At 44.3% G+C, this 15,610-nt stretch overlaps 1 protein-coding gene and 1 non-coding gene across 4 annotated transcripts in view; one reads left to right on the forward strand and one right to left on the reverse strand.

Moving 5' to 3' along the window:
• CUNH4orf19 (chromosome unknown C4orf19 homolog) overlaps positions 1–15,610 on the forward strand; it is a 105,510-nt gene that overhangs the window by 73,394 nt on the left and 16,506 nt on the right. For 2 of the 3 annotated variants that reach the window (XM_023507991.1, XM_003801625.3), the window contains exon 1: positions 6,842–7,061. The gene's annotated coding sequence lies outside the window, so the exon portion shown is untranslated. Of the gene's footprint in view, positions 1–6,841; positions 7,062–15,610 lie in introns of those variants that run through there. The other variant, XM_023507990.1, reaches the window with a different exon arrangement.
• On the reverse strand, positions 240–345 carry LOC111722117. The gene has a single exon (XR_002771052.1). It is a non-coding gene; the product is annotated as a U6 spliceosomal RNA (small nuclear RNA).

Below are 15,610 nucleotides of genomic sequence, written 5' to 3' on the forward strand. Positions count from 1 at the left end.
GCTGTGGAGCTCACAGCTCCAACTCCTAGGCTTCAGCCTCCTGAGTAGCTGGGACTATAGGCACCCACCACAAACCCCGGGCTATTTTTTGTTGCGGTTTGGCCGAGGCCAGGTTCCAACCTGCCACCCTCAGTATATGGGACCAGCGCCCTACCCACTGAGCCACAGGCACTGCCCTGCTTTTCCATTCTTATGATACTTTACTAAGAAGAATGTGTTTCAACTCCATCCAGGTTAATAAAAATATGGAACATTCAAGAATTTGCATGTCATCCTTGCACAGGGGCCATGTTAATCTTCTCTGTATCATTCAAATTTTAGTATATGTGCTACAGAAGCAAGCACTAATTTTAAGTAATTTAAATAGTTACATGTGGCTAGTAGTTAGCATTTGGACTGCACAGCTCTAGAATATTCTGAAAGGTTGATTGCTAGGCCCCTCCCCCCATTTTCATAGTATTTTGTGTATAATCTCTAGTACATCACTGGATTGTAATCATTCTTGCATTTTACTCACCTTACTAAGCTTTATGTCTTACTCATCTTGCTGTGATCACTGCTAGTACATGGCCTGGCCCACAGCACTAGATGTTTAATAAATAATGTAGGCTAAAAACATAGAGTGAGACCAGGCTTGGTGGCTCATGCCTGTAATCCCAGCATTCCGAGAGACTGAGGGGCATGGATTGCCCTGAGCTCACAGGTTAGAGACCAGCCTGAGCAAGAGTGAGACCCCGGCTCTAAAAATAGCCAGACGTTGTGGCAGGTGCCGGTAGTCCCAGCTACTTGGGAAGCTGAGGCAAGATAATCGCTTGAGTCTAAGAGTTGGCAGTTGCTGTGAGCTGTGATGCTACGGTACTCTACTGAGGGTGACAAAGTGAGACTCTGTCTCAAAAAAAGAAAAAAATACAGTGAGTAGGCTTTTTCAGAAGCATGGCTGTCATTGCCTTCTAGAATCTAAATAACTCTTTCTCACGACTTTGCTCTTAGGAATTAAATTGGTTCCCAAATCTTCACAGGAAGCCCGGAGTCCTTACCTGGAAGCACTTTTCTCTTTGCTCAAAAAAATCACAGCTCCTAGCTCATTGTTCTGCTTATTTCTCTTTCTCCTTAAATGAATGTGTCATTAGCATTTCTTGATTTTTTTTTTTCCAGTTTTAGGTACTATCTCCCGCCCTAGAAGAAGATAACTCACTAGCCCTCTGCCCTGCCACCCAGGCTCAGTGGCTCATGCCTATAATCCCAACGCTCTGAGAGGCTGAGAAGGAATGTTCTCACTCTCCACTGAACCCGCTCCTTTAATGTTAGTTAGTTGAATATTGCCACTATGTAAATACTATTCACGGAGAAGACAAATAGTCTTCTTTTCTTTCCTGTACAACCTTTTTCTGGAGGTAATAAAAAGCTCACTTTCATTTACAGAGTGTTCTGTGTCCTGGTCACGGATTCAACCCCAAATTCTTTCCCTGTTGTATAAATCTTTTCTGTTTGGGACCAGGGAGTTAATTCTGTCAATTCTACCTCTTAGAAGAAGGCTGTCCAGAGCCTTCTCACCTCTTGGAATCCGAATGAGGCGCCTTTTCAGTTGCTGGGATTCTGGGACCTCCCAGCACCATCATTCTGGGGTGTACTTTGGTCTCTGCTGTAATTAATGTCCTACACCGTATCCCTCGGCATCCCCTTTTGGTTTACCACGGCATTTGCTGTTTATATCTTCCAGTAGCCTCCTGGAAAAAACTGGATGGATGGTGAATGTTCAGCAATCTTTCTGTCTTTCTTTCTTTCCTTCTTTTTTTTTAAGAGATAGAATCTTACTTTGTCGCCCTCAGTAGAGTGCTGTACCATCACAGCTCACAGCAACCTCCAGCTCTTAGGCTTAGGTGATTCTCTTGCCTCAGCTTCCCGAGTAGCTGGGACTACAGGCACCTGCTACAATACCTGGCTATTTTTTGTTGCAGTTTGGCTGGGACCGGATTAGAACCCACCACCCACAGTATATGGGGCTGGCGCCCTACCCACTGAGCCACAGGCACCACCCTCTTTCTCTTTTTTTTTTTTTGAGACAGAATCTCACTCTGTCCCCCTAGGTAGAGTACTGTGGCATCATCTTAACTCATAACAACCTTAAAACTCTTGAGTTCAAGAGATCCTCATACCTCAGCTGCCCTAGTAGCTGGGACTATATGTGTCTGCCACAATACCTTGCTAATTTTTCTATTTTTGGTAGTGACAGGGATCTTACTCTTGCTCAGGCTGGTCTCAAACTCAGGCTCAAGCAATTCACTGCCTCAGTCTCCTAGAGTGCTAGGATTACAGGCATGACCAATGGGCCCAGCCTTTCTTTCTTACCCCAAAATGGGTAAGGCTTACCAGGCTTAGAATTATTTGTTATATAAGTGTATGTGTGTTTTAAGAAGTCCAAGATCTTTCTGATCCCCAGCTCTTTGTATGTTGCTGGGGGTTTTTTTTTTTTGTGTGTGTGTGTGTGTGTGTTTTAGTCTTTCTGAACGCCTGTACAGTCCTTTTTTTAATCCCCATTCTGAAGTATAACAGTGATGTGCCTTGGTGTTGATTCTACTTTTATCCATTGTGTTGGGCACTGGGTGAGCCCTTTCCCAGAAACTCATGTCCTTCAATTATGTGAGATTTTCTCACACTGCTCTGTGATGGATTTCTGTCCTCCTTGTTTTCATCCTCCCTCTCTTTGATACTTCTGTTATTTGGATATTGGACCTCCTATAATGGACCTTTAAAAAAAAATCTTTTTTTTGAGACCAAGTCTCACTGTTGCTCAAGGCTAGAGTGCCCTGGAGTCATAGGTCTAGCAACCTCAAACTCTTGGGCTCAAGTGATCCTCTTGCCTCAGTTTTTCGATCTTTTAGTAGAGATGAGGTCTTACTCTTGCTCAGGCCAGTCTTGAACTCTTGAGCTCCAGTGAGCCATCTCGCCCAGCCCCCTGTTTTTGAATTTTAGATAAACATTGAATACTTGTTTTTTAAACTTCGGGTTAATGTGAGGGTACAAACAACCAGGTAACAATATTTGAGTTTGTTAGGTAGAGTGCCTCTTGTAGCTGTGTCCTGCACCCAGAAGGTGTGCCATACACCCCTTAAGTGGGAGGGCCCCAAGCCCCCTTTTTCTCTCTTCTCCCTCCTTTGTTCCCCATCCCCCCCAACTTGAATTAAACTGAGGTTTTTTTTCCTCTGTGGGTGTGAATTCTTCTCTCTTCTCATCTCGCTCCTTGGTTTGAGTCCTTGTCCTCCAAGTAAATGCTTGTCCCTCCTGAGTCTCCTCTTTAAACACCAAGCAATCCAGAATATTCATTCTTCCATACATAAGGCTGTCATTCTGTGGGGCAGGTGAGCTATGTGGTGACCCATTCACTCCAGTTTCCTTGTACCCAGCATACAGAGCAGGAGTTCAGAATTTATTTGCTCTCTAGATAAGCAATACTCTATCCCTTCCTGCCTCCTTTGTCGCGTCCCTCTGCCTGAAAGGCCCTCCCACGACACCAAGTCATTATTAGTTTTCCACGGGTCACAGTTCTCCTCGTCTTTCAATGGATGCATGGCTCACACTCTGTCGGCTTCTCTGAAGCTGCCAAGTTGCACAATCTCCCAGTCCGGGACCACCCCAGGATTTTGTCGGTGTTTATTCTATTTCATTGCTTGTGGTCTGCTTAATAGTGTTGCCAGAATGTCTTTCTGCAGTAGATCCTTGGTTTCCAGAGATTGAAAGAATGAACCCATGGACCACAGACATCAGTGATAAGATAGGATTTATTAGATAGAAAGTAAGAGAAGGAATGAAAGGCACTAGATCCTGGGGTGGGGAGGCTCAAGTGGGAAATCCCTGTGTCTTTCATCTAGGGTCTTTCTTCCAGGATCTTTATGCTATTTAGGGAATTATTATTTGGCCAAAAGTTGACAGACTCCATTATAAACTGAATGAGGGTATTAATAAATGAATGCAGTTCCTCCAGCTCTGGGAGAAAAACGGCAGGAGGTCCACTCCAGAAGGGGCTTAGCTTACACAAAATGCTGGAAAAATTGCTGTTCACCTGTCTGTCTTGTATTCTGAGGGTGCAGTTTGGATAGATAAAAGTCTATTTGTTTAGGCCTAGAAAATGGGTGTCCCCATCCAGCTCTGAGTAGGGGAAACCTTTTATCAGTAGCGTGTTTACTTGTTAGCTCTTCTTGCCCTCTCCAACTAGAAGGTTCACTTCCTGAGGATTTGGGCTTTGCTTTTTTTGTGTCTTCCTTTCCAAGTAACATTTGAATTGAATAATGAGTACTGTGGTAAAAATTAAGAACAATGAAATCATGTGATAGTTGAGCAATCTATTTGATTTTAAGGAGTTATTAAACAAAAAAATAATAGCAAGAGAAAAGATGTGGCCAACAAGAATATGAAATTGAATTACTGAAAGGATATGGTCATTCTAATATTGTATGATAAATTTGAGACACAGCTTATTATATCAATACGTAGTTTACTTTGGAGTATAAGAGCCTTTTTCAAAAAGGTTGTATCTGTATATAATGAATTATTCCAATAATCACTGAGGAGCTGGTGTAAATCTGAATGTTTAATTTCTTAAGTGCCACACATCATTATTTTTATTTTAAGCAAAGACATTTTCTAAATTACATATTTTATCGAAAGGCTATACATTTATTAATTGGTACTTTCCTTGATACCGCCCCCAAAAAACAAATTCCTTGAATTTTTTTTTTTTAGTTTGTTTTGTTTGGGGACCGTTAATGATCAAAAATGAGAGATTATTCTGAGACATGAACAAAAAGAATCAGAGTCCAGGTTCTGTGTGGGCAACATGCCATTTACTCCACTCAGATGCGAGTGAGCTGAGTTCAAAAAGGAAGTCAGAATGTAGGTTCAGGTGGACGGGAATATAAAAGTTCGAGGGGTAGGGATTGGCACATTCGTTCATTCTTTCCTGTGCAGGACATTCATGTACTCATTCCTTCCTGGACAGGAGTTTCTCTTTGGGCAGGTCCCTATGCAGGGATCAGGGCAAAACCTGCCTTTTTCCCATGACCTGGTTCACTGAAAGATCAACTCACAATTATGGTAGATTAATAAGAGAAAGCTTTATCTCTAAATGCCATGCGTTTGGGGAAACCACAAAAATGATTATCCAAAGTCTTAGTGATGGTCAGAGACCTTTATAGATGCTTTTGGAAGGGAAGGAGGAGAATGTGCCAAGTATAGGTGCAGTAAGTGGTTGCTAGGGGGATGTGTAGATGGATGAAAAGGGACTGATTTGTAGATTAACCTGAGAGACATGTATTATGCTTCAGATGACCATGGGGCCAGGTCTAGAAGCATGTCAACAGCCCCTTTTGATTCCCAATCTGCTTACTTAGGTTTTCTGTAGATAGAGGAAAGTTCTCTTCTAATGCTTTCTGATCATGAACGGCCTTTAATTCAAAATATTCTTTATCCCAAGGAGTCATATTTTGGGGTGAAATTTTCTTAGCTCCTTTACCTACATTTGGTCCTATCAGTTTTTGTTTGTTGAAACTTTACTTAACAGAGAAGAGGCACATTGTCATGTGATGTTTATCAACAGTAATAACAACTAGGGTGTCTTAGTCTGTTCTGGCTACTATAAAAAAAAAATGCCATGTTGGTTTATAAACAACAGACAGTTATTTCTCACAATTCTGGAGACTGGGAAGTCCAAGATCAAGGCACTAGAAGATTCAGTGTCTGGTGAGGACCTGCTTCCCACACAGCCATCCTTTTTTTTTTTTTTCACTGTAACCTCATTGGCAGAAAGGACAAGACAGTTCTCTGAGGGCTCTTTTTATAAGAGCACTAATTCCATCCCAAAAGGCTGTACTTCTTAATACTATTACGTTGGAAATTAATTTTCAAAATATAAATTTCTGGGGGAATAAACATTCACATCCTAGTGGATAGCTTTGGGTTATTGAACAAGTCAACATGTCCAATGTGTGATAAACAGCTTACACGTAGCACCATTTAAATTTCACTGCAGTCTTATTTTATAAATGGGACACTGAAATTGTGGTTCATTATTTGTTGGCTGCTGAATGTCAGCAGTGATACTAGAGTTTCCCTCTTCATTAGGTCTTTGGGCTTGAGAATTCGAAGAATGAACCCACGGACCACAGATCAGTGGTAAGATAGGACTTTTATTAGAAGTTTGAAAGGAATATAGAAAAAGTAAAAAGCACCAGAGCTTCTGGAAAGGGAAAAGAACCGAAGAACTCTCCACGTGGACTCCTTGTCTAGGGGAATTAGGTCTAGAGGATTGTACCTGGCTGGCAGTTGGTAGGTGGCAATGGGTGCATTAACAAATGAATGAATGTAGTTATCCTGTCCTTTACAGTCTTTGTCCCTGAGAAGGGATTAGGGTGTATGGTCTTACCCAAGGTGGAGCCACTCAAAAAAACCGTCACAGGAAGGCAGTCTGCTTGTGCCTGGAAATGGGGATCTGAGCTCTGAGCCTAGAGAATGGGGGACTCCCTGTCTAGTCCTGAGTGGTGGAATCCTGTACTAGCAGCTAGGCCAAACCTGGCCTGAAAAATTTAAAACCTCTTGGCAGAGCATGGTGGCTCGTGCCTGTAATCCTAGCACTCTGGGAAGCTGAGACAGTTGGATAGCTTGAACTCAGAAGTTTGAGACTAGCCTGAGCAAAAGCAAGACCCTATCTCTACTAAAAATAGAAAAACTGAGGCAAGAGGATCACTTGAGCCCAAGGGTTAGAGATTGCTGTGAGCTATGACACTACAGCACTCTACTCAGGGTGACAGCTGAAGACTCTGTCTCAAAAAAATAAAAAAAAAAAAGAACATAAAAATCTAAAAAAATTTAAACTCCTTGCTTCCTTGCCTACTGGGCTACTCATCCCAGGCTGGAAGCTCCATCCCCACATCACTGCCCAGCGCCCCTCATGATGCACTCTGGCTGTGGAAAGGAGGCCACTCACAGACCCCAACTCTCCACTTTTTTTTGTCACAGGAAGAGAAGTTAAACTTCTAGAGAAACCGAATGGACAATCTCCACAGCAGGTAAGCTATTTTATTTTTCTATGCACCCGGTGGAGGCATGGGAAGTCTGTTCTTTATATTTTTTATCAAAGTATCTATCTATCAATCTTTTACCAGAGTTTTTTGTTTGTTTGTTTGTTTGTTTGTTTTGAGATAGGAGACTCAAGCTGTCCCCCTGGGTAGAGTGCTGTGGCATCACAGCTCACAGCAACCTCCAACTCCTGGGCTCAAGTGAGTCTCCTGCCTCAGCCTCCCAAGTAGCTGAGACCACAGGCACCTGCCACAACACCCGGCTATATTTTTTGGTTGCAGCTATCATTGTTGTTTGGCGGGCCCGGGCTGGATTCGAACCCGCCACCTTGGGTGTACGTGGCTGGCACCTTAGCTACTTTTTTGTTGTTGTTGTTGTTGTAGGGACAGAGTCTCACTTTTTCACCCTCAGTAGGGTGCGGTGGAGTCACAGCTCACAGCAACCTCCAACTCCTGAGCTTAGGCGATTCTTCTGCCTCAGCCTCCCAAGTAGCGCCTTAGCTACTTGAGCCACAGGCACCGAGCCTTTTACTAGATTTTATTACCTAAAATCATACAACCAGTAGGCAGACCTGTCCGCAAAGTCCATTTCTTTCTGACTCATTCAGGTTTGAGTAGAATCTGATACTTCCTTTCACTCTTGCTATTTGGAGATACAACTTTAAAATGTGTGCTGAGGCATGACTCAATCATAGCTTCACCTCGAGAGCTTTCTCATCAGTCTATCCCCACAGGTGATTTGGGGTTTCTCTAGGAAACGCCAAGCCCACAGAACAGTGGCTCTCAGATGTAGTCCCAGGACCAGCAGCTTCAGCTTTACCTGGGTACTTGTTAGAAATGTAGGTTCTCAGGCCCTGACTCAGCTCTACTAAATCTGCAGCTCTGGGTATGATGTCACCCTCTAGGTGACTCTAGTACATGCTCAAGTTTAAGGGTGAGTGTGTTAGTCCATTCGTGTTGTTGCAAAGGAATGATTTATAAAGAAAGGAAGTTTATTTGGCTTACAGTTCTGCAGGTTGTACAAGAAGCATGGTGTCAGCAGCTGCATCAGATGAGGGCTTCAGGGAGGTTCTGCTGGTGGCCTTGTGGTAAAAGGTAAAGGAGAGACCGTAGGCAGAGAGCACAGGGCAAGAGAGGAAGGGAGGAGGTGCCAGGCTCTTTGTAACAACTAGCTCTTAGGGAAACTAAGAGGGTGAAAACTCACTCACCTCCTTCCAGGGAGGGCTTTAATCTATCTATGACACCTCCCATCAGGCCCCATGTCCAGCACTGGGGATCAGATTTCAACATGAGACTTGATGGGACCAAACAAACCATATCCAAACCTGCCATGGCAGCCGGGTCCTAGATTACAGGTTTTTCTCTGGGTCTCCTCCCCCACCTCCTTACCATTTCCACCTGCAGCCCAACTTCTGATATGATCTTCTTAGCAGAGCAGCCTGCGCTCTCTCTCTACTGTGTGTCTCCTCCTTGCTGTGTCCTCACATGGCCTTTCCCTGGTGTGCTCCGTATCCACCAGGACCATCATCTACTCACCTAGGCTCACAAGCTTGTTCTAACCTTCCCAAAGTTACTCAAAAGAGAGATCTCTCTCTCTCTCCCCTCCTCTCTTATAAGGACACCAGTCCTATCAGATTAAGACCACACCCTTATGATCTCATTGAACCTTAATTACCTCCTAAAAAGTCCTGTCTGCAAATACAGTCACAGTGGGTTAGAGCTTCAACATGTGAATCTGTGGGAGACGCAGTTCAGACTTGAAGCATGTGGTCCTGAGCTGTGCTTGCTTTTAAAACTGTCATTATTTACAGCCTTATGAGACTATCATATAACCTTCTGTCCACATGCCTTCCTCTAAAATTTCCTCATCATTTTGGAGCTTAACATTTTCAAATGCTACAGGTTTCTGCCAGATTTCTGCCCTCTTCCAGATAACACAAAATTAGAGATATGTCCCTGTTCCTGTGTGGCTCCAGAGCGGATGTGGTCAAAACATTGCCCGTTTCTTCTGTGTCTAACAGCGACTAGCACCCAATGTTTAAAGAATAGTCTCACAGTGGCAATGAACATGCCACTGTATTGGCCAGATCCACTTTCTGCCAGGCCTGTCATGTTCAAATCATACGGTCCTCCTAAGAACCCTAAAAAGTTAGATGCTCCCATTTTCCCTGTCTAATGGTTGGCAAAACTGTTGAGATTCAGAGAAGTTAAGTGGCTTACTCAAACACACCCAGTTTTTTTTTTTTCTTTTTGAGAGAGTCTCACTTTGTCATCCTTGTTAGAGTGCTATGGTGTCATAGCTCACAGCAAACTCTTGCCTCAGCCTCCCTAGTAGCTGAGACTACAGGCACCCTCCACAAAGCCCAGCTATTTTCAAAGACAGAGCTTCACTGTAGCTCAGGCTGGTCTCAAACTCATTAGCTCGGGCACTCCACCTGCCTTGGCCTCCCAGGGTGCTGGGATTACAGGTGTGAGCCACCGCACCCAGCCGACACCCAGTTTTTAGCACTCCAGATTTTGACTTCAGAGCCCACTCGCTTACAGTATTGAATTGTTAAGTCTTCTTCCTCTTCTCAACCCTTCTGAGAAAAACCCCACTGTCTCTTCTTTTTGTACGTCCACACTACACTTCACTTCTGATGGCAAATGGGTGGGGTTTTTCAACTCTCTGGACACCAGCTGGGTATCCCAGAATATAATTCAGTTCTTACACTCTCTACCTGGAGTTAGCATCAGACCTCACAAATACCAGTCGCATGTCCAGACCTTTAGTACTTACAGCCAACCACCTACGTATCAGGGTTCCCAGAACTTCTCTTCTCGGGCTCAATAATTTGCTAGAATGGCTCAGAGAACTTCGGGAAACCCTTCACTTACATTCATCAGTTTATTACAAAGGATAAAGATGGATAGCCAGATGGAGAGGTATATGGGGGAGCCCAGAGGGGTGCTGAGTGTAGGGGCTTCTGTCCTGGTGGAATCAGGGTGCACCACCCTCCAAGTACCTGGATGCAGCTCACTAACCCAGAAATGCATTAAAGGACATTGTCTAAGAGATTTCATAGAGCTTGTCTTTAGGAAGCTCCAACCCTTCCCCGGAAGCTGACAGATGGGGCTGAAAGTTGGTCTTTTTCTTGACTGTCTCCACCCTAAGTGACCTCATTAGTGCAGACCCAGGCATGAAGAAAGGGGCTCATTGTGAATAACAAAAGATACTCTTATCACTGGGGAACTTCCAAGGGAGCTATGATGCCCTAGCACTCTACCAAGGAGTTTTAGGTGCTCCCTGCCAGGAACCAGTGACGAAAACCAAACATATTTCTTAATATACTACAACCTGCTATCCATAAATTTGACCAACCCTTCTCAAACATAAAAAGGAAAGTGCTCATGCAGTAATGCCTCGGGTGCCTCTGAGGTTTTCAAGCCAATACCTTAATAACAACCCTCGAGGCTGGGCTGCCTTTGTAACGTGAACCGAAGTCAGGCAAATCAGCATCACCAGCTGAGTGGAGATGAGTTTGTCAGATGATGTTATTGCAATGGGTCAAGAGTGTGAGCGAACAGGGTTCACTGCATCCCACAGGAAAAAGACACAGAACTTCTCTATTGATTGAAAAAGACCATCTTCATTTTAAATTTTAAAATCTTCTTCTCAAGTAAACTATGTTTATGTTATCTGAGAACTCTATAAAGTACACTTGTCCATACTCAGAAACTAAAAGCCCAGGTCATGCCCTTCCCTGTCTCCTGTGGGGAGCGGGGTCTGCATCTTGAGTCAACAACATGCTGGGTTCAGTTTTGAATGACATGATCTATTGTTTTATCCCATAACCGGTTCTACCCAAGTAGCACACTTTGGAGGAAGCATCTAATTCTGTACCATTGGTTGTGTCCAAGAAAATCTAAGGTTGTGTACAAGAGTACATGTATAAGTTCAGCTCTCACTATGGTCTCAGCCACTTTCTCTTCGGAGCCATCTCTGCAAACTTTTATGACTCCCAACATATGCTTCAAAGGCACGTTGACAAGCCCTAGGGGATACCTGGATTGCCAGCTCTAAGGGTTTTAAATATTTGTCTTAACCCGTTGAATTGGAGCCTCACTGAGGCATTTAAGGGTATACTAAAAATCAACTTCCCCAAACTGTATTGATAACGGAGAATGGATTCACAGGACCTGATGCCTACATCAACACTGGGAGGTACCTTCCGTATTTTAGCAGCCATGAAGAACATCTAAACTTATTTTATAACCATCGCTCACACCCAGTGACGGTGTTCAGTATTTTCATGCAATTACTGAAAACATTAGGAAGGTCCATAGGCCCCTTTTCCTCTCTCTTGTGGCAGTTTTAGAATATTGACATATATCAGCTGGGCACCTGTAGCACAATGGTTATGGCACCAGCCACATACAACAAGGCTGGCAGGTTCGAACCTGGCCTGGCCCAGCTAAACAACAATGACAACTGCAACAAAAAATAGTCAGGCATTGTGGCGGGTACCTGTAGTCCCGGCTACTTGGGAGGCTGAGGCAAGAGAATTGCTTAAACCCAAGAGTTGGAGGTTGCTGTGAGCTGTGATACCATAGCACTCTACTGAGGGTGACCAGATGAGACTCTGTCTCAAAAAAAAAGAAAGAAAGAATAAAATGACATATAGGAAGAGTTTAGGTGCTTGGAAGGGACACTAGGAGACTTGTCCTATAGTGACACTACAGGCAAACAACCTGATGTGAGGTGGGAAAGGGAAGAGAAGTTGATGACCGTGGGGCTAAAGTCCTTCACCAGCAAGAACAGCAGGCACATCAGAAAATAACAATTTTCACAAAGTCCAAGACTCTTACTGTATATTACTTAGTAACTTACACAGAAAACCTTTGGCCAGGATATTAAACACCTAGGTGGTTATAGTGAATCCTATATTATCAGAGCTTGGTTTATTCCAAGTGTTCTCTGCAGCAAGCCCCATGGAGAAAGATAATAGGCTGAACATGAATCAGAAAATGTTACAAAGCAAATTCTGAAACATGGACAAAAATTTGCATTTATTTATTTACTTTTGAGACAGAGTCTCACCACGTTGCCCTAGGTAGAGTCCATGATATCATCACAGCACACAGCAACCTAAAACTCTTGGGATTGAGCAATCCTCTTGCCTCAGCCTCCTGAGTAGCTGGGGCTTCGGGCACCTGCCACGACATATGGCCAGTTTTTCTATTTTTAGTAGAACTGGGATCTCGCTCTTGCTCAAGCTGGTCTTGAGCTCCTGAGCTCAAAGCAGTCCACCTGCCTTGGCCTCCCAGAGTGCTAAGATTACAGGTGTGAGCCACTGCACCTGGCCTCTGACAAAATATTTAAATATTTAAGAGAATTGTTAAAACTGAACTAGCTGGGGGTGGGATTCGGAACAGTGACTACAGGTACTGGTTTATGACCAAAACATTGTTCTAACCAAAAGATCGTGTTGGCCAACTTGGTTTGGGCCATGTCGTCACCCAAAGGAGGCAGCACCAATGGTAGCAACCCCACTGATGTGCTCAGGACACACCAAGCCACGAGGGTTCTTAGGATGCTGCCCTCCAGCACAACACAGCAGGGAGGCCTGAACTGCCTTTGTTTCCTCAAAGCAATAAAGCTGTGGTTCTCAAAGTGGGATCCCCGCCAGCAGCCTCAGCTTGTCAGGTCCCACTCAGACCCACGTGCGTTCCTCACAACCTCTGCTCCTCTCTGCATCTACCAACGCCCCACCTGGTCCACACTCAAAACACTGGTCTTTATTCCGTAATGAATCACATCTCATCTGCCCCAGACAGAAACCTACTGCTAGGAGTTTACAATCCAGAGAATGGGGGCATAGCTTCTCAAACTTTATTTTTCCCTAAAGCAGTCACCACAGGGATGGGGGGGGGGGGACCTGGGAGGCTGGTGAGCATCTAGGACAAGCTGACCACAAGTTACTGTTTCAATCTAACAATTCACACAGGTTTTGCCTTTTCACTCACAATGTTCTGAGGTTATTTTAAATACAAATAATGAGCCTCTTGCCCCCAACCTTCTCTTGGGCCATGTCGATTTTGTGGCTTATCTTTACCTCCAGTCCATGGCCTAGTGCCCCCATCCAGAAGATGGGTTCACACCACTGGCAGCCCAGAGGATTGAGGGGAAGCTCAAGGTCGGCCACAGAAGAGGAGGGCCTCATGGACAGGCCCAGCAGTGTCGTGTCCAGCCTAGGGGAAGGACCCCTCCCAACCCCTTATGCCCTTCCTCCCCAGACCTTTCTGCACAGTTATTGCCCAAACTAGCAGGTGGCAAAAGAGAAACCCAGCAGCTCCCATTCAGGCTTCTGCTGTGCAGTCATTGTATGAAAACAGGCCTCTGTGGAATTGCAGGAGCCTTTTGGCCACACCATATTCCACCCCATGCCCTGCCAGATGGTGGTGCCACGGCCACCAGGCTTAAAGGTGTTGGTAGCCATCTGAAATACTGACCACGTCACCTACTCCTTAATTTTGCCACATTGCAAAACAAAGCTCCCACACTATCTGTGCTGTACTTCTCCAGATTCTGAGCCTTTCTGAAAATTGTGTGCAGTTACCACTATATACTGCCATCTGGTGATGAATAGATGAAACCACACCTATAAAATTCTGCCAAAGCGCGAATCAAGAAAATCCAGTCCTCTTTTGCAAACGCTACTGGAGCACAAGCTGCTTCTTGTTGTGTAATCCAGAGAACTCAGAAAAAACTAGGCCCTACCAGGTTGGATGCCAGGAAATATTATTAATAATGAAAACAGTAGTAACATTTTTAATAACTACACCATTCTACTTTGTAACTTTAACAACTTTGGTCAGATTCCAGAACCTCTGTACCCACTGACTTGTCAACATGGTTCCCATCTTAAATGGTTGTCGTAAAGTCGAAATGAATTAAAATGTGACAAAGTCCCTAAAGCTGTCCTCAGTACATAGCAAAGACTCAACTGTCAGCTACTGACTGTAATTATTAAGTACTGGCAATTTGCCAGACATTATAGTAGGTGCTTTACATACTTTCGTCTTAATTCCCAAAACAATCCTGATAAGCAGAAACAGTTGTCATTCCCATTTTGCAGGTTAGATAACTGAAGCTCATAGAGGCAAAGAAATGTTCCTAGAAGAATAATAATAGTAGTGGTCGTGGAATTGGAAACCACAACTCCAACCCTAGATCACTCTCTTCATTACTGGGCTGGACTGCTGGTGTAGTGGGGGGAAACTTTCTTTATGTTTAAAGATACTCCACAAGCATGGTTTTATTTATTTATTTTTATTTTTATTTTTTTCAAGACAGAGTCTCACTCTGTCACCCTGGCTAGAGTGCAGTGGAGTCATCAAAGCTCACAGCAACCTCAAACTCTTGGGCTCAAGTGATCCTCTTGCCTTAGCCTCCCAAGTAGTAGGTGCCCAGCTAGTTTTTCTATTTTAGTAGAGACGGGGTTCTTGCTCTTGCTCAGACTGGTCGAGAACTCCCGAGCTCAGGCACTCCACCTGCCTCATGTCCCAGACTGCTAGGATTACAGGTGTGAGCCGCCACACCCAGCTCTTCTTGTGTTTATATAAATTACATCCTACTTTGCAAGTGTGGCACACCTGTGCATGCTCACACAAGTACACACAATATACTCTCCTGGGGGGGCACCCAGGTGTTGTGATATCCCCAGAACCTAGCACAGGGCCTGCTGCATACCAGGGGTTCAACAAAGAGTTGTGAGGTCAGTGAGGGGGCTGCAGGGTGACTGTGACCCCTCCCGAAACATCTGTCCTAAGGATAGCACCCTAATTACCTCATCAAAAAAAGGGGAAAAGGGATTAGACCTTAAAGGGGGGAAAGGGCCGAAGGAAAAGTTTTTCAGATTCATCTACATGACTGTGACATACTATTGTAAGGACCACAAGAAGAAAAAATGGAGTGACATTATCACGATGTTGTGGGAGAAAACAATCTTTTTTCCACATTCAACGCAGACTTTCAAAGACCCTGTGAACCTGGCAGCAGTAAAGTCACAGGACCAGGAGCTCCCTGACCTGCCCCTCAGAGTCCCTGCGAGGCACGCAGCATGGGAGAGGCACAGACACCTCCTCTGGTGAACAGCACTGGCAAGGCCAACCCTGGGAGGCCGGGGAGGGAGCCCTTTAAATAGGACAGTTTCAAGGTTCCCAGGATGGCTTTCCACTGAGAGGCACCAATTTTAGCTCAGATATTTCACTTCCAGACACGGATTCCTATGGCTCCTAGAAACTTACTTATTCAGGTACTTATTTATTGTGAAGCAGAGTCTCATTCTGTCACCCAGGCTAGAGTGCTATGGTGTCACAGCTCACAGCAACCTCAACTCCTGGGTTTGAGTCATCCTCTTTTATTTATTTATTTATTTATTTATTGAGTCATCCTCTTGCCTCTGCCTCCCAAGTAGCTGGGAGTGCAAGTGCTCCCCACAAAGCCCTGGCTAATTTTTATTTTTTCTTTCTTTCTTTCTTTTTTTTTTTTTTTTTTT

Source organism: Otolemur garnettii, unplaced genomic scaffold, assembly GCF_000181295.1.
Source record: "Otolemur garnettii isolate 467f Iridium unplaced genomic scaffold, OtoGar3 scaffold00214, whole genome shotgun sequence".
Classification (NCBI taxonomy): domain Eukaryota; kingdom Metazoa; phylum Chordata; class Mammalia; order Primates; family Galagidae; genus Otolemur; species Otolemur garnettii.